The sequence below is a fragment of the Nipponia nippon genome, unplaced genomic scaffold, assembly GCF_047370975.1.
Source record: "Nipponia nippon isolate SJK-2023a ecotype South Korea unplaced genomic scaffold, ASM4737097v1 scaffold_114, whole genome shotgun sequence".
NCBI lineage: Eukaryota > Metazoa > Chordata > Aves > Pelecaniformes > Threskiornithidae > Nipponia > Nipponia nippon.
In genome coordinates, this window is record NW_028262307.1 from 55,231 (window position 1) to 72,997 (window position 17,767).

Sequence of the window (17,767 nt, forward strand, 5' to 3'; positions counted from 1 at the left end):
TTCATCATCTCCATTTTAGTTCAGTGATGCTATTTTTGAATGTTATCCTTATTTCCTTAATCACAGTTTCTTTTAAAGTTTTCTGTCTCCTTTTGTTCCAGTAGCTGTCATTATTTCCCTGTATTTATGTTTTAATTATTTCTTGTCTTTCCATAGTGCCCTCACTTTTTAAATTTTCCTTCTCCATCTCTTTAAGTTCACTGCCACTATTTTTTAATTTTTCCATTTATTTCTCTAATCCCTGTTACTTTTTAAAATTTTCTTTTATGCCGTTCCCAGTCTTTATTATGCTGTTCTTTTAATTACTTCTTGCCTTTCTTTAATTCCTTTGCTTTTTAGATGTTCTATTTTAATCTGTTCTAGCCTGCTGTCTCTATGTTTTAATTTTTCCCTTATCGCCCCCTTTGAAAATGTTCTTTCTATGCTTACTTTTCTTACTTTTGATGCCTTTATTTTTTAATTATTTCTTTTCTTTCTACATCTCGGTTTTAGTTCAGTCCCTATTTTTAAATTTTTCCATTTTATTTCCCTAATCCCCCTTGCTTTTCAGATTTTTCTACTTTTACCTCGTTCACTGTCTTTATGTTGCTGTCTTGTCTTTTAATAATTTCTTGTCTTTGGTTAGTGCCCTTGCTTTTTAGAGTTTCTTTCTGCATTTATTTTAGTTCACTGTCCCTATTTCCTAATTTTTTCCTTTGTTTCCCTAATTCCCCTCTGCTTATTAAATCTTCTTTCTATGCCTACTTTTATTACCTTTGAATTTTTTTAATAATTTCTTGTCTTAGTGCCGTCACTTTAAAAATTTTATTTTTACATCTCTGTTTTAGTTTGCTCTCCTTATCTCATAATTTTCCCTTGATTTCCCTAATCCCTGTCGCTTTTAAAATTGTCTACGTTTATTCCCTTTGCAGTCTTTATTTTGCTGTCTTTTCTTTTCATAATTTCTTGTCTGTCCTTAGTGCCCTCGCTTTTTCAATGTTCTTTCTCCATCTCTGAGTTTGCTGTCCCTATTTTTCAATTTTTCCCCTTTATTCCCCTAGTTCCCCTCTGCTTATTAAATGTTCTTTCTATGCCCACTTTTATTCCCTTTGCTGTTGTTTAAAAAATTATTTCTTTTTCTTTCATTCGTGCCGTTGCTTTTTAAATTTTCTTTCCACATCTGTTTTAGTTCGCTGTCCCTATCTTTTAATTTTTCCCTTTATTTCCCTCATACCCATCACTTTTAAAACGTTCTTTCCCTGTCTACATTTTTCCCTTCGATGTCTTTATTTTTAATTATTTCCTTAGTGCCTTTGATTTTCAATTTTCTTCCTATGTCCCCGTTTCAGTTCAGTGCCCCTACTTTTAAATTTTTTCCTCTATTTCCCTAAACTCTGTTGCTTTAAAAATTTTCTACCTTTATTCCGTTCACTGTCATTATTTTTTAATTATTTCTCATCTTTCCTTAGCGCGGTCGCTTTTTACAATTTCTGTCTCTCTGCATTTGTTTGGTTCGCTGTTGCTATTTCTTTAATTCTTTCCTGTCTTAGTACCTCGGCTTTAAAATTTTTGTTTCTATGTCTACTTTTATCTCGTTTGCTGCCTCTGTGTTTAATTTTCTTTCTGTTTGTCCTCTACCCAGTTGCTTTTGAAATTTTCTTTCTACATCTACTTTGATCAAGCTCCCTATCCTTACTTTTTAATAGTTTTCGGTCTGTTGTGTACCCCGTTGCTTTTAAAATTTACTTTGTATGCGTCTCTCTCTTTGTCCCCCTTTCTTTATTTGGTAGTTTTTTCTTGTCTTTCCTAAGAGACGTGGCTTTTATTTTTCCGATGTCTAATTTTATCCCATCCAATGCGCTTATTTGTTAATGCTTTCCTGTCTGTCCTCCAGCCTGTGCTTCACTTCATCTCTTTTCTTCGTATGTCTCTCTTTAGATTGCCATCTCTATTTTTTTCATTTTCCCCTCTCTTTATCCCTCGGCTTTTAAAATTTTGTTTCCATATGTAATCTGGTTTGCTGTCCCTGTTTTTAGTTCTTTGCTGACTGTGCTGTACCTCTTGGCATTTTCAAGTTTCCTTCTAGGTCTACTTTTATCAAGGTCCCTATCCCTGTTTTTTAATTCTTTCCTGTCCCATCCTTTTTGAATTTTTCTCTCTCTCATCTTTTACGCAGTTTGCTCTCCCTGTTTTTAATTTTTTCTGGTTTTCCTTACCCTGTCGCTTTTACAATTTTCTTTTTATGTCTCCATTTATCTAGTTCCCTTTCCCTTATTCTTAATGCTTTCCTGTCACGTACCATGTTGCTTTTAACGTCTTATTTCTATCTCTCCATTTATCTAGTTCCCTGTCCCATTTTTCTTTCCTGTGTTTCCTGTAGTCCATTGTTTTTTATTTTCCCTTTCAAATCTCCCTCTACGTAGCTCCCTTTAACAATTTTTTACATGTCCTGCCTCTCTGTCCTGTTCCCTTTCTATTTCTCGCTCTGTCTTACATTCTCTAATTTTTAATTCTTGCCTATGTTTGTTGCTTTTTAATTTCTATTTCTGTGACTGCCTCTATCCAACTTCCTGTCACTTTTTTTAATTCTTTTTGCTTTTTCCCCCTTTTGTACTTCCCTCTATCCGCCCCGCCCCGCCGCTGCCTGCGTGTCTCTTATTCTCTCTGTCCCTCTCTGCTGTTCCTGTTGTCCCGCTCGGTCCCTTCTGTCTCTCTCCCCTGCCCCCTGTTGCTCCCTGTTCCTGTGGGATCTCCCCATCCTCCTCCTCGCTGCACTCCATTTCTCTCTCTCTCAACACCCTTGTGCGGTTCCCCGTCCCTCTCTTGTTCCCAGTATCCCGTTTTCTGGCTCCCTGTCCTACCCCTCTTCTCTACCTCCCTCCATCCTTCCTTCTGCTTTCCTCGTCCCTCTTTTCCCTCTGTCCCGCTGCCTTTGGGCACCGAGCCTCGTAACCAGCTCGTTGCTGGGATTTCTGATGGGCGTGAAGGAACAAACATTTGCTGCCTCCTTTGTGACCCCAGATGTGTTTCCAGCCCCTGGCCTCTGGGTGAGCGGCTGCGGTTGGGTCCAGGGGACGCAGTGATGTGCTGTGGGGCTGGGGTGATGGCCTCAGTTCCTGATGGGTTCCAGCTAGGGCAGCCCAGGTGGGACCCATGAAGCGAAGACGGGGCTGGGCCAAGTAGCTGGCACAGTGCTGCGGTTTGGATTGAGGACGAGAACAATGTTGGTAACGCACTGACGTTTTGTTTGTCGCTAAGTAGCGCTTACACCGCTCAAGGACCTTTCAGCTTCCCGTGCTCTGCCCGGTGCGCCAGAAGCTGGGAGGCGCCACAGCCAGCTCAGCTGACCCGCGCCGGCCGAAGCGCTGTTCCCTCCCGTGTGACGTCACGCTCGGTAGGGAAACGGGGGGTCGTTGGCCAGGAGTCAGCGATCGCTGCTCGGGGACGTGCTTGGCATCGGTCGGCGAGTGGTGAGCACCTGTAGAGTGAATCGCTTGCTTTGTATACTGTTATTGGTTTATTATTATTACTACTAGTACTATTACTACTATTCTGTTGTCTTTTCCTTCAATTGTTCAACTGTTCTTCCTTTAACCCACGAGTGTTCTGACTTCCACCCTTCCAATTTTCTCCCCCGTAGCGGCTGTGTGGTGCTTAGCTGCTGGCTGGGGTTAAACCACGACAAAAGCTTCTGTCTACTTGTATTCCGTTTGCCGTTTCCCTTTTTTAATTCTTCCTTGTCTCTATTAGTACCTTTGCTTTTTCAATTGTCTTCCTACGTCTCTCTTTTAGTTCACTGTCCCCGGTTTTCATTTTTTTCTCTTTGTTGCCCTAATTCCCGTCATTATTGAAGTTTTTTGCTTTTATCCCGTTCCCTGTCTTTAGTTTTCAAGGAGTTGTTCTCTTTCCTTAGGGTCCTCCCTTTTAACAGCCTCGGAGGGGGCGTAGCTTCCCGCTGAGGAGCGGCTGGAGGAGGCGAGGTGGTTGTCAGCCGGGTCGTCATTTAATAGTAAAGTATGAAATGGCATGTTGGTTAATCATTTCCCGTTTGGTTTTGTGGGAGCTGTGCTGGCTGCCTTGAGAATCGGCCGAGAAGTTGAGGTGAGCTGGGTGGTAGAGGGGAGGCACACGGGGCTGGCTATTTCACCCGAGCGCCACGGGAACTTTGTGTCTCCTGGCATCCTAGGCGCACCGAGCGACAGCCGCAGCATCTTTCTTGAGAACAGGCGTGGAGCAGGGGAGCAGAGCGGTGCGGTGCTTTTGAGGAGGAGGGTGTCGCAGAAGCGGTTGGCAGTAACCAGACCGATGCTGAATACCAGCACTGTGTTTTAGTTTGTTAGTGTGCTGTGGGTTTTTGGGTTGGGAGGTTTTGGGGTTTTTTGTTTTTTGTTTTTTGGTTTTTTTTGAGATGATGAAGAAGAACTGAGTGAGTGCAGGAATGTTCTAGTTAGGTGTGTGGTGGTTTTCTTTTTTTCTTTTTTGAGGGTGGATTCAGATCCCTGGCCCTCTGAAAGCTCAGTTGCGGGGTGAGGGCTGAGGAGGTATCAAGGATAGGAATTGCAGGGAGGGGTTATAAAGTTGGTGTCGGGGAGAGGCCTGTCCAGGAGCAGTCTCCTTTGGGAAGGGAAAAGGACCGGGTTACTGTTCTTAGCACGCTGCTGACGTTGGCTGGGCAGGGCGGTTCCATCCTGTGTCTGCGTGTTCTGCTTTTGCGTAGTCTGTCTTCTGTGTCTCGTACCCTGGCTTTCTCGGGTCTTGATGTTTCCGTAGCTCTTGGTGATCATGGGGCCCCTCGGTAAGCCTCCCGAGGGTCTCGAACGCGTCGCCTCATCGGCATGGCGTTTCTTGAGCCCTGCTTATCTTGCCGTCGTAGCTTAAAGCGCGGACGTGTCCGGGAAGCGTCGCGTTACAGATGTTTCTGAGGGATCGTCTGTTGTGTGCTTTTTCAGTCAGTAAGTTTTGAAAATATCTTACAGTAGTACTTGAAAAGCTTACTGAGATACTGGCACCCATACTAAAAGCGATCCAGGTCCAAGGAGAGACGTGGACAAAAGAGGAGGAATCGGCGTCGCTTTCCCGAGAAGCATTGCCAGCCTTGTAAGTAGCGACAGCGAGTCCTGACGTGGTTTCGGTGAGTTACTGCTTCGGCAGCGTCCTTTTTCCTTAACCTACAGCGTGTGGTTTCTTACTTCAGTTGGAAAGAGATTTTCCAGAATGGAAGTCTTTCTCATTCAAAGAAGTTGTGTTTTATGAACTCCCCATCAGAGTGGGGATCTTCAGAGATGATGCGCTTGGCAGTAGAAGTCAGCAGCAGCGAGACTTTCCGCTCTCTTAAAAAAAAAAAAAAAGAAAAAAAAAAAAAGAAAGAAAAGTCCGTTTGCTTCCAAAGAGCCGAGCACAGCACGTCTTCCGGAAGTCGATGGCATCGCTGGTTCTCAGGTGCAACAGCCGAGATGTCATCAACACGCGTTCCTCTGCGTGCTTCGGTGCAGCCAAAAGCGTTAGCAAATCTGCCGGTCCTTTCTGGTAGCCTTAGGCATTGCAGCCCCGGGGATTGGATTCCGCCCGCAAAGTAAAACCGTATGGGGGATCTCTTCTCTCACTGATTTTTCTACCCTAGATGTAACTTTAGGAAAAAAAAAAAGTTAAAATTGTCTATACAAACTGCCTTGCATTGTTTCACCTGCAACTGCCAACTAGCTGTGGCGTTGTTTCAACTTTAACTGCCAACTAGCTGTGGCGTACAATTGCTTAGGTGTATTTGAGCCGTTAGGTATTTGTTCTAAACGTTGACCAGGAGAGGCAACTGAACGTTACGGGTTTTCCCCCCCCCCCGCTCGTTTGACGGAGTGCTCTGAAGTACTTTTCTTTCTGTCTGGCTTTCAAGGGTGCGTTTCCCTGGCAGTTCAGTAGCATCTCTCTCGGGCAGCGCGGCTGGCCAGATGTCGCTCCTAATGACGTAAGGCGCAAAAAACCCCTGGTCAAATGATAACTGCGTATCTTGGAGACAGATAATCTGCTGGTATCGATTCACAGCTGTGCAAGTTAAATTAACGCAAAAGGAAAATCCAGCCCTTCTCCAGTAGAAGTATTTTTATTGGATGTCTGTAAGCACACGCACAGCTTTTTTAGTAGGAAGCGAATTGCTGCGATTTGTCCTCTGGTTTTCCTTTTACCCTCGAAAGCGTTACGCTTCGCTTCCAGCTTTATCGACCGAGCCAGCAAGATGCGCAGGAGCGCGAGGGCCGTAGCTGTTGCGGCGGATCTGTAAGCGTAGATTCTGATTGCGGTACGCCCTTGTCCTGCAGCCTCGCAGGGTTGTCTCCCTGCAGCCGTGCCGTAAGGAAGGGGTGAGACGTTTTCCAACGCCGGCAAGAGCGCGTACTTTTACGCGAAGAACGTGTTTGGAATCGTACCGGTTAGTCTTCATGCTGATTGGAAGCGTTCAGGTCGCTCTAGCTTTTAAAGGACGTCTTGTGTTTTGAGCTGACCTGCTTACCTCGAATCCTCCTTGAGCTCAACTGCTCTCCCCTCCCTTGCTCTGACTGAATTCCTCTACTCGCTGCTGTGCTATTTTTTTCACATGCGGAAATATCGCTTGGGATTTTTGTTTTTCAGGTGTCTCGTTGCAGGCGTCTCGTGATGCTCGCTAGGTCCCCCCCGGCCCAGGTTGGCCTGCCGGTCGTGAAGCGTCCCGAGGGTAAGGGGCCGGCCCCGTGCCTGGAGGCTCCTGGCTCTGTCTCCGGCGGGTGCCCCGCGGGTGCGTCAGCGAGGGCTGTCTGGTGGGGAGAGTGCCGGGCCAAGAGGGAGCGGGGAGGTTCGCTGCCCCGGGGAGCCCGTCCCAGCGCGGGAACGGAGGGGGAGCACGGCAGAGCAGAGCCTGAGCGAGAGGTGCGTCACCGTCCCCTGGCAGGCTCCCCCCGCGGCGTGGGGCAGCCGCCGGCTTGCGGGACAGGGGCTGGGGGGGCTGCAACCGTTTGGGGGGCTGCCCCCATTTTATTTCTCTGGCGGAGCTCCCCTTTTCGGGGGCGCCTACATATGTAAACGGCATTATTAAAGTAGCGAGCTGCCGGTCGGGGCTGTTTTCCTTGTTTTGTGCCTTTTTTGGGGGGGGTGATGAAAAAGTGTTGGAGGGGCCTGGGGGGTGATGATGTCATTTGGGGCACCCCAACGTCCCTGGGGGCGGGGGGTGTGATGATGAAACAGAGGAGCAGGTGAGTGGGGGATGAAGGTGTCACGGGGGGGCTTCTCCCCAGAGGAGGGGGGGTCACAGCCCCAAGATGCCTGAAAACTCGTGTGTGTGTGTGTGTGTGATTAAAAATGTTAAAAACTGGAAATACGGGTGTGAGGCATTGCAGTAGAGGAAAATCTCTCGCCTTTATATATATATATATATATTGAAAAATAATATTCATTTCTCTCTATATATATAGAGAAAAGGATTTCAAAATACAAACCTGTACCTGCTACGTTCTAGAAATTATTAAAAAATCTAAATGGAGATAGATAGGGTTTTAAAATAAAAAAGAACTTGTCTATATGTGAAGAAATAAAGGAGTTTAAAACGCAAAAAGAGATGATGTAGATGAAGGAATTTAAAACAGAAGAAAGTCTGGATAGGTAGAGGTATCTACGCTTACCGTGTGTCACCGAGTAAGCCAAAGTAGGTTGTCTGTGTAATGGAAGTAAAGGTTCTATGGAAGTGTAAACAGATAACTAAGTCTAAATAGACAGAATTGTAAGTAGATACCGAAGTCTAAGATACCAAAGTGTCAAAATATCCAAGTCCAAGAGCAAGATATCCAAGAGCAACACGGTTTGGGGCTCCCAGGAAAGCCGAATCTGCCTGGATTTGTGCAGCTGGAAAGCAAGCGCACCCCCCACCCCCCACATTTTAACGCAGAAAACCAAAAATGACCTGTTGTTATGATGTGGAAAAGCGCCGGAAAACCCCAGAACTGAATATTCTGGAAAAGCAGAAACCCCCAAGTTTTGTATGATGTAAAAAAAAAAACAAAACAAAACAGAAAAGAACAACAACAAAAAAACAAGCCAACAAACCAAAAAACCCAAACGCAAAACCCGCACCAATTTGGGCCAAATTTGGGGTGAACCGCTGGCAGTTTGAGGGGCATTGCTGGGGATTATCTGGCGTGGATTCCTTCTCCGGAGCGGACTATCCGTTGCGGCTTATCCCAGGTGAGTTATCTGCTGTGGATTATGCCGGGCGGACCCCCTGGTGTAGGTCATCCCCACCCGTGTCCCCCCGTGCACCTTTCTACCCACACACAGCCGCTGTCCGTCCGTGTCCGTCTCCTGCCCCCCGTCCTCCTCTGCCTGTCTCTGCGCCCTCCCAAGTGCTCTCCACCCAAACGTCCCCCCACACAAGGTTTTTCCCCCCGTGCGGGGTTTTTTTTGCCCCGTGACGTGCCCCCCGCGTCCCCTGCCCTCCGGTCTCGTGCCCCCGCTCCCCTGCTCGCCCCCTCCCGTAACCCCTTTGCTTCTGAATGGCCTTCAGACCATCGAGATGCAAGCGGAAGTCCTCCCGGAGTATAGGGCGGCTCCGCAGACCATGGAGATGACACCGAAAGTCCACCCAGACCATCGAGAAGGCCCTCCAGAGCATAGAGGTGAAACGAGAAGTCCCCTGGATGATACAGAAGGTCGTCCAGCCCACAGAGATTAAACTGGAATTCCTCCGAGACCATGTGCGGTGCGTCGCGGGCGGGCATCGCGCGGTGGGCGCAGCTTCCCCCCGCGGAGGGGCCAGCGTGAGCCCGGGGCAGAGCGGAGCGGTCGTTGGGCTGCGGCTGCAGGCAGGGAGGAGGTGAGCAGGGAAGCCCCGAGGAGGGCGGCGGTGCCTGGGGGGGAGCGGCCGGGCCGGCGGGAGGCATGGAGCGGGGAGGGTGCGGTGCCGTGTGGGAGCCGGGCGGGCGGGGCTTCCCGGAGCCGGGCGAGGCGGGGCGCGCCGGGTCGGGGCCGGTGGCGAGATCAGCCCGGAGTCGGGCGGGGGCCGCGCCGGTCCGGAGCCGGGCGGTGGGGGGGGCGCCGCGCCGGTCCGGAGCCGGGCGGCGGGGGGGCTTCCGTGCCGAGCGGCGCCGCGCCGGGGCCGGGCGGGCGCCGCGCCGGTCCGGGGCCGGGCGGCGGGGGGGCACCGCGCCGGTGCGGGGCCGGGCGCCGAGCCGCGTCGGGGCTGGGCAGTGTGAGGGCGCCGGTGGCCGGAGCCGGGCGGGAGGGGCTGCCCCGAGCCGGGCAGGTTGGCGCCGCCCTGGGTCGTTGCCGGCGGTGGGGGTGCTCGGAGCCGCGGGGGTTCTCGGCAGGGCTTCCGAGTACGTCAGCGGCGAGGGGAACGGTGTCCCCGCAGGGTCAGAAAGCATGGATTGCTGCACGGGGCTTTCGGTCAGCCATGTTGGGTCCCCGGGGCATGCTGGGAGGTGTAGTATATATGGACGTGGGTGCCTGGAAGCCGCATTGCTCTCGGGCGCTTTCGGTGCACCGTAGTCGTTGCTATCGCCGCGGCCCCTGCGGCACTAGGTGCAGTTTTGTTGCAGGTTTTGTGTGTTTTTCTGCGGGCTTCCAGCTATGGCTACTCCCCAAGAAGCAGCGCGCCTCCCGACTCTCGGAGCTGCTGCCCGGGATCTGTGCAGGCGCGGTGCAGCCCACATGATCCATGCTGCCGGCACCGGTAACGGCAATAGGATGCTGCGGTGCCTGCGGAGTCATGCCGCTGCGCTCGTTGCTGCCTGCTGGTAAGGAAACGCCGCTTCCGCCCCGCGGGCGTGCTGTCGGCAGGTGCTTGGCGTGCAAAATGCAGACGGCAGCGCTGCCGCCGCCCGTGGGCAATCGCTGCGCGCTGGGTGCTCGCTGTTGCCGCCGACGCCGCCTTCTTCGCTGTTACCACAGCGTGGTGGCATGCCGGGCACGATTGGCGGTGGTGGGTAAGGGCCAGGAGCACCAGGGAGGCGAGCGAGCTCCTTTGAGTGTGCAGGGGTGTCTCCTGCCTGCTGGCTGCCCGGGGGTGGTGGGACAGGAAGCTTCAACCTGCCCGCTGCAGCAGGCTCTTGGTCTGCTGGAGGCGAGCTGGGCCAGGGCAGCCCCAGGGAGTTACCTAAAAGCTGATAGAAGGGAAGAGGGGAAGGAGGCGGATATCCCCTAGGCGCAGAGGCAGGGCACCTCCCCAACTCACCAGAGCTCCCCCTGAGCCTCTCCTGGCCCCGCTCACCCCGTGCAGCTGCCCCCTGCTCCAGCACCTCCCCTGAAGCCTGTCCCATAGCACCAGATCGCCCCCAAGCCCTGTTGTGAAGACCACAAGCTGGCTCTCAAGTGGGCTGGATTCTCCCTTAACGCGGGTGCCGTTACCAGCAGTGCGGGGAAGGAGCAGTGTCTCCAGAAGCCTCTGCAGAAGGAAGGGCTTAGGCCAGGGGTGATCTACGGTAATAACGGTCGCCGCTTCTTCTTTCCCTGTGCTAGAGGCCATGCTGAGGACGCGGTTGTCCATTCCTCCCGTGGGGATGCTGCTGACAGCACCTGCCTCAGGCTTGCGTGGGTTGTCTCTGCCTGACCTCACTCTCTTTGCGGTGCGGGGGTGAAAAGGGACAGGCGGAGCGATTACTGGCTGTGGACAGGAGCTGCCGCGGCTGAAGCCGGAGAGGCTGGAGAAAGGTAAAGAAGAAGAAACGGAAGGCCATCTGGCTGACCACTGCCTCCCACTGCAGGCAAGAGAGAGCCTGCCCCTCTGGGTGGGAAGGGATCCCTCTTTGTAGTGCACTGCAGGCCAGACAGCCGATGTGCACCACAGGGCCTGTATGCATAACCCAAAGTGTGGTACAGCCGCGTAGTGCACGAGCAAGCGAGGCTACATGTCTAGGAAACCTTGTCTCATAAGAGCTGTAAGATATCCACGTATTCTCTTAGGTGGAGGACAGCCGAGTGACTGGAGTTACAGAAGAGGAAGGGAGGAGAGAAGGAGGAAGAAGCATCTCAACTGGCCAGTTCTCCCAGCAGCACCGAGAGCGAGAGCTGTGGTGAGTCCCGGGCCCTTGGGGACCTGTCACCCCTTGTCTGTGCCCCGGTCCCTCCCTGCCCCTTCCCTGGCCCTCTCTCTTTTGCATGCTGCTGTGATTTTTCTTTTTTTGTTCTTCCCTGTACCCGTTCTCTTTTCTCTGTTTTTCTGCACTGCTCCCTTTTCCTCTCTCCCTTTATCCATCTTGTTCTACCACCCCCTGCTTTTTTTCTCTCTCTGCGCCTTTGGCCTGCTCCTTCTCCTTTCTTTTGTTATCCTCTGTCTCTGTCCTGCAGCCCATTGTTGTTTTTCCCTTTTCCATCTTTTTGTCCTGATCTGAATCCATCTCTTTCTCTGTCCTGTTCCCTGATGTTCTTTTCCTCTTTGCACCTGTACATGCCGCTCTGTGTCCCTGCCTTCCTATGTCTCTCCTCCCTCCCTTCTTCCCTTCCTTTCTCTATCCCCTTGTCTTGCTCACTGTTGCTGGTTTTTTTTGTATTCCGTATCTCACTGTCCCTGTCCTCCTTCCTGTTCATCTCTTACTCTTTCTGACCCTTTGTGCTGCTCCCTGTCCCTATTTTTTATTGCTTCCCCTCTCTGTTCCTGTTTGTTCTCATGGTCCACCTCTCTGTTGTTCTTTCTGTTGTTCTCGTTTGTTCTCCATCACAGCATCCTGCTCCCTGTCCCTCTCTCTCTTGCAGTATCCCACTTTCTGGCTCCCTGTCCCTCACCTGCTTCCTAGATCGCTCTGTCCTTCCTCCAGTCTTTCCTCGTCCCTCTGGCCTGCTACCCGTCACTGGTTTGTTCTTTCGTCGTCTTTCTGCCTTGCTGCTGTCACTCTCCTCCTCTCTCTGTCTCTAATGTTTCTTTCACCATCTCTTCCCTGCTCCATGCCCCTTTTCTCTTTTCTCTCTGTCCTCCATCTTCCCTGTAACTCTTTGTCTGTATATCTCCATAGCACTTGTTCTCCCATTGTTTCTCACTATACTGCCCCTGCCCGGCTCGCTGTCCCATTATTCCCCTCTGTTCTGCTCCCTTTTTTCTCATCCTGCAGCCCAGCGATGGTTTTTCTTTCTCCCTCTCTTTGTCCCAATCTCTCTCTCTCTCTCTTTCTCTTCAATTCCTCTGGCTTGTTCCCTGTCTTTTTGTCTCCCTCCCTCCCTTATTCCTCTCATTTGATTTCTCTCTTGATCTGTCTGTTTGGCTCCTTGCTCATCATTTTCTCTCTCTTTTCCTCTGTCCTGCTCCCTGACCCTGTTTTTCTTCTGCCATGTCCCTGCAGGGCTCCTCATCCCCTTTTTTATCGACTTATCTATCTCCCTGTCCTTTTCCCTGTACCTTTCTTTCTCTGCTCCTCAGTCCTCCCTCATTTTACTTTTCCTCTTTCTGTTCTTCTGTCCTGCTCCCTATCGCTGTATTTTCATTTTTTGTATCTGCTGCTCCAGTAACAACTGCCAACTTGTCCCAGGGGAAGGATGAGTGTACAGGCAGCGAACCCCATAGCAGACTCACTCCCGGGACTTATATGCATTAACGAATAAGCACTTGCTGTCTCCTTTGCACTCACGGCTGTGGTTGTACTCCTTTGTACTTGGTGAGTGGCTGTCAGAGAGTCCAGGGGAGCAGGTTACACGGTGGGTGTCAGGGGCCATGGCCGCAGCTGTGGGCTGCGGCCGGAGGAGCCCCAGGGGGCCCGGTGAGGCTGATGGTGATGGCCCCTCTGTGTAAAAGGGCTGCAGCCCCAGGGGATGGCGCTGCTGGGGCATGCCTGCTGGAGAATGCCGACAAGTCGCGAGGATGTTTCCAACCCACCAGTGCAACAGGCTGAAGTCAGTTGGAGTCAGGCCCCATCAGGGCAGGTCCAGGGATATTCTGAGAGCTGGTGGAGAGGATGCAGGAAGAGGGGCAGGAGATGGCTGCCCCCACCCCTCTGGGTGCCCACCCTCTGGAAAAGGCGCTGGGTGCCTCTCCAACTCAGCAAAACTCCTCCAGCCCTGCTCGCCCCAGGCAGCTGCCCCCAGCTCCAGCACCTCCCCTGAAGCCTGTCCTGTAGGCATGGACCGCCCCCAAACCCTGTCCTCGTGGCAGCAAGCTGGCCCTTGAATATGATTTATTCTCCTTAAATGCAGGTGCTATTAGCTTCAGTTCAGGGAAAGAGCGGCGTCTCCAGCAGCTCCTGCAGAAGGAGGGGTTCCTGCCTGAGGAGAGCTGCAGTCATCCCTGTGGATAATGGTTGGTTGCTTGTTCTTTCCCTCTCCCAGAGGCAGCACTGAGGACTCGGTTGGCGGTTCCTCTCCAGGGACGCTGGTGATTGCATCTGGCTCAGGTTTGTGTGGCTTGCCTTTGGCCTCATTTTCCTAGCGGCATGGGCAAAAAAGGACAGCTGGACGCTTCCTGGCTGTGGACAGGAGCTGCCGCAGCTGAAGCTGGAGAAGTCGGAAAAAGGTAAAGCAGCTGAAGAATAAAATAAAGAGGAGCCAGCCGGCAGCTGCCTCCAGCTGCAGACAGGAGACAGCCTGCCTCTCAGTGTGAGGAAGGATCCCTCTTAGCATAGCCCTCAGCAGATCCAATTGCCAACGTGCATTGCAGGGTCCGTATGCGTAGCTGGAAGCACAGTACAGCCAGGTAACACGTGCACGTGCGAGGCTATGTATCTGGGAGGCCTTGTATTGTAAGAGCTGTAAGACACCAGTCTGTTCTCTTAGGTGGATGACAGTCAAGCAACCGGAGCTACGGGGCCAGGAGAGAGAGAGAGAGAGAAAGACACGTCCGAGGTGTCCAGTTCTCCAAGCGGCTTGGAGAGCGGGAGCTGCAGGGAGTCCTGGACCCTTGGGGCCGTGTCGTCCCTATTCTGCATCCTGGTCCTTCCCTGCCCCGCCTTCTCTTTCTCTTGCTGCTGTCATTTTTTTCCACTTCCCCGCACCTCTCCCTCCCTCATTCTCCAAGTCCCCCTCTTTATCTGTTGTTCTACCCCTATGTTTTCTTTCTCTCTCTGCGCTTCTGTCCTGTTCCCTGTCCTTTTTTCATCCTCTGTCTGTGTCCTGCAGCCCATAACTCTTTTTGTCTTTCTTCATCTATGTCTGTCTTCCTATCCCAACTTTTTAAATTTTTCCTCGCCTGCCCTTTAGCCCTTCACAATTCCCACCTCTCACCTCTCTGTCTTCATGTCCCTATTTTTTAATTCCTCTGTCCCTGCTCTGTATTCTAGATAGACTTTTTCTTTCTTAAATTCTCTCGTTCCAGGTCCCCGTCCCTGTCTTTTAACTTCTTCCCTCTCTGTCCCATAGCTGCTTTTTGTCTTTATCGTTCTCTCTTTGTCTGGCTCCATGTCCCTATTCTTTAATTCCCCTTCAGCTTCAGTCTTTCCCCTTCAGCTCATCAAGGTTTTTTGGCATTTCTCAGTTTATCTCTGTCCACCTCACTGTCCCCTTTCTAAAATCCTCCCTCTCTGCCCTGTGGCCCATCGCTATTCTTTGTTTTTCTCCATCTCTCTCAGGCTGATTCCCTGTCACTTCCTCCTCTCTGGCCTGTAGCCCATCGCTATTTTTTCCCCCCCTGTACCTCTCCCTCTGTGGCTCCCTTTCCCTATTTTTCAGTCCCCCTTCTCTGTCCTGCAGGCGATCGCTGTTGGATTGGGTTTACGTGGCAAGGTTTTGTTAGGTGGGGCAGGGCAGGGGCTGCAGGGGTGGGTTCTGCGAGAAGACACCAGGAGTTGCCCCCATGTCAGGCACAGCCACTTCCGGCTCCAAGATGGATCTGCAGCCGGTCCAAGCTGAGCCCATCGGCAATGCTGGTTGTGCTTCTGGAACGGACATTTAAGAGGGGGTAAAAAATGCTGCGCAGATGCTGCGATAGAGAAAACGTGAGTGTGAAACAGCCCTGCAGACACTAAGGTCGGTGAAGAAGGAGGGGGAGGAGGTGCTCCAGGCACCGGAGCAGAGATTCCCCTGCAGGCTCTGGTGAAGGCCACGGTGAGGCAGGTCATCCTCCTGGCGCCCGTGGAGGTCTGTGGTGGAGCAGACATGCACTCGCAGCCCATGGAGGACCCCGTGCCGCAACAGGTGGATGTGCCTGAAGGAAGCTGTGACCCTATGGAGAGCTTGCGCTGGAGCAGGCTCCTGGCAGCACCTGTGGCCCTGTGGAGAGGAGCCCACACTGGAGCAGAAGAAGAGCATGAGGAGGAAGGAGCGGCAGAGATGATGTGTGATGAACTGAGTGCGACCCCTGCTCCCTGTCCCCCTGCATTGCTCAGGGGTGGGATGTGGGAAAGTCAGGAGTCATGAAGATGAGCCCAGGAAAAAAGAGCAAGGCGGTTTTTAGATTTGTTCTTATCTGTTGATAAGATAAGAACAAATAAAACAAAATAAGATAAGAACAAATCTTGTCCTACTCTTGATTTTGATTGACAATAAATGGAATTAATTTCCCCAAGCTGAGTCTGTTTTGCCTGTGACAGTAATTGGTGAGTGACCCTCTGTCCTTTTGTCGACCTACAAGTTTTTTGTTGTATTTTGTCCCCCTGTCTTATTGAGGAGGGGGAGCCACAGAGTGGCTTGGTGAGCACCCGGTGGCCAGCCGAGGTCAACCCACCCCAGTTCCCTTCTGTCAGGCTCCCTGTCCCTATTTTTCAATTCTTGCCTATGTTTCTTGTACCGCATCGCTTTTGAAACTTTCTTTCTACTTCTCCATCCTTATTTTTTAAATTCTTGCATAGGTTTCTCAAACCCAGTTGCTTTTTAAATTTTCTTGCTACCTTTCTGTCTCCCTGACCTAATTTTAATTTTTTGCCAGTGTTTCTTGTACCCCGTCGCTTTTCAGATTTTCTTCCTACTTCTCCCTCTCTGCAGCTCCGTGTACCTGTTTTTTTAATTCTCGTGTAGGATTCTTGTATACTGTTGCTTGTAAAATCTATTTATGTCTCCCTCTATCCATCTTCCTGTCTCTAATTGATAATTCTTCCCTCTCTGTCCTCTACCCTGTCACTTTTCACACTTTCTACATCTCCCTCTTTCTAGCTCCCTGTCCCTATGTGTTAGTTCTTCCCTATGTTTCTTGTACCCTGTTGCTTTTACAAAATTTTCTTTCTACATCTACCTCTATCCCGCTGTTTCTATTTTTTTTTTTCTTGGCTATGTTTCCTTTCCCCTGTCACTTCAGAATTTTCCCTGTCCCTTGTCTTGTCTGTCTTGTTGTCCTGCTGGTCCCTTCTGCCTCTCTCTCCTGCTCCCTGTCTCTCTTATTTATTCCTCCATCTCTCTGTCCCTGTTCACCCCCGCAGTCTTTCTTCTGCTCTCCTCTCTCTACACAGTTGTCCTGCTCCCTGTCCCTCTCTTGTTCGCAGCATCCCGTTTTCTGTCCCACATCTCTATGTCCCTCTGTCCTTCTGCCTGCTTTTCTCTTCTCTTTTCTCCCTCTGTCCTGCTGCATTTGGGCACTGAGCCTTGCAGCCAACTCGCCGCCAAGATTTCTTACGTGCATTAATGAATAAACTTTTCCTGCCTCGTCTGTGCCCCTGGATGTGTTTGCAGCCCCTGGGTGCAGAGCCTGTGGCTGTGGAGAGGTGCAGGGGAGGGGGTGATGTGCTGTGGGGCTTTGGCAATGGCCCCTATTGCTGATGGGCTCCAGCTGGGGCAGCCCCAGGTGTGGCCAGTGAGGCTGAGGATGGGGCTGGCCCTGCTGTGTGAAGGGGCTCTAGCTGTAAAGGGGGCTGCCTGGGCATGCCTGCTTGAGAAAGCTGATGAAGGGGAATGGGCTGAGGAGGGAGTCCTGCAGGCAGGTGCCTCCTGCAAGGAACGGCCAGTCTGTGTGGCGAGGAAGGATCCCTCCGAGCCGTCCCTGACAGGGCAGACACCAGCACGCAGTGCTAGGAGCTCAGTGCCTCTGTTGGCTACGTGGGTGAGCCACCAGGTATTGAGGAAGCCTTGCGGAGGAGGAGCATGGAGGTGCCCGCTGAATGGGCGAGGGTCCGGCGTGCAGCACTGCAGAGGAGGAAGGGGCAGAGGCAGAGAGAGAAGCGACGAGGCGGTGAAGGTCTCCTGCCGGCACCAGGAGCTGTGGTGAGTCACGCGTCCTCTCCTCTGTATCCTGGCCCATCTCTGCCACCCTTCTCCAGATGTCTGCCTGCCTGCCTCCCTCCCTCCGTCTGCCTCTCTGCCCACCTACCTGCAAGGCTCCCCAAAACTTGTTATTCTTCTGCCAACTCTGGAGAATACGCCGTTGCATTTTAAATTTTTTCTATGTGTCTCTCTAGCCAGCTCCCTCTCCCTATTTTTCAGTTTTTCTGCACTGCCTTGTGGCCTATTACTTTTAAATTTTCATTTCTATATCTCCTCCCTATCCAGCTCCCTGACCCTATGTTTTTTTAATATCTCCCTCTGCTCTGTACCCCATTGCTTTTCAAACTTTCTTTCTATGCCTCCCTCTATTTGGCTCCATTTTCCTATTTTTTATTTCTGCTCACTCTTTCCTTCACCCTGTTTGTTTTAAAATTCCTTTATATGTACGTATCTCTCTCGCCAGCTCCGTGGCCTTATTTTTTAGTTCTCGCCTGTGCGATTTGTACCCCATCGCTTTTTGAATTTTCTTTCTATTTGTCCCTCTATCTTCCACCCTGTCCCTATTTTAAAATTCTTTCCTGTGTTTCCTGTACCCCGCCACTTGCTCTTTTTGTGTATCCCATTATTTGTCTCCCTGTCATTATTTCTTAACGTTTTCCTATTTGTCCTGTACCCCATTGCTTTTTTAGTTTTATTTCTATGTCTCCCACTATGCGGCTTACTGTCCCTA

General features: G+C 51.2%; 1 long non-coding RNA gene across 4 annotated transcripts; it reads left to right on the plus strand.

Moving 5' to 3' along the window:
* Window positions 1-7,461: 7,461 nt before the first annotated feature.
* Window positions 7,462-15,405, plus strand: LOC148056785 (uncharacterized). Of its 4 annotated transcripts, XR_015702426.1 has the most exons (6): window positions 7,462-8,178; window positions 8,498-8,806; window positions 9,560-9,728; window positions 10,450-10,641; window positions 10,894-11,003; window positions 13,243-15,405. It is a non-coding gene; the product is annotated as an uncharacterized LOC148056785 (long non-coding RNA). The 4 variants fall into 4 exon arrangements; XR_015702427.1 differs by lacking the exons at window positions 7,462-8,178; window positions 8,498-8,806 and having other exon boundaries at window positions 9,222-9,728; window positions 13,243-14,843; window positions 14,935-15,405; XR_015702428.1 differs by lacking the exons at window positions 7,462-8,178; window positions 8,498-8,806 and having other exon boundaries at window positions 9,222-9,728; window positions 13,243-13,606; window positions 13,687-15,405.
* The last annotated feature ends 2,362 nt before the right edge of the window (window positions 15,406-17,767 follow it).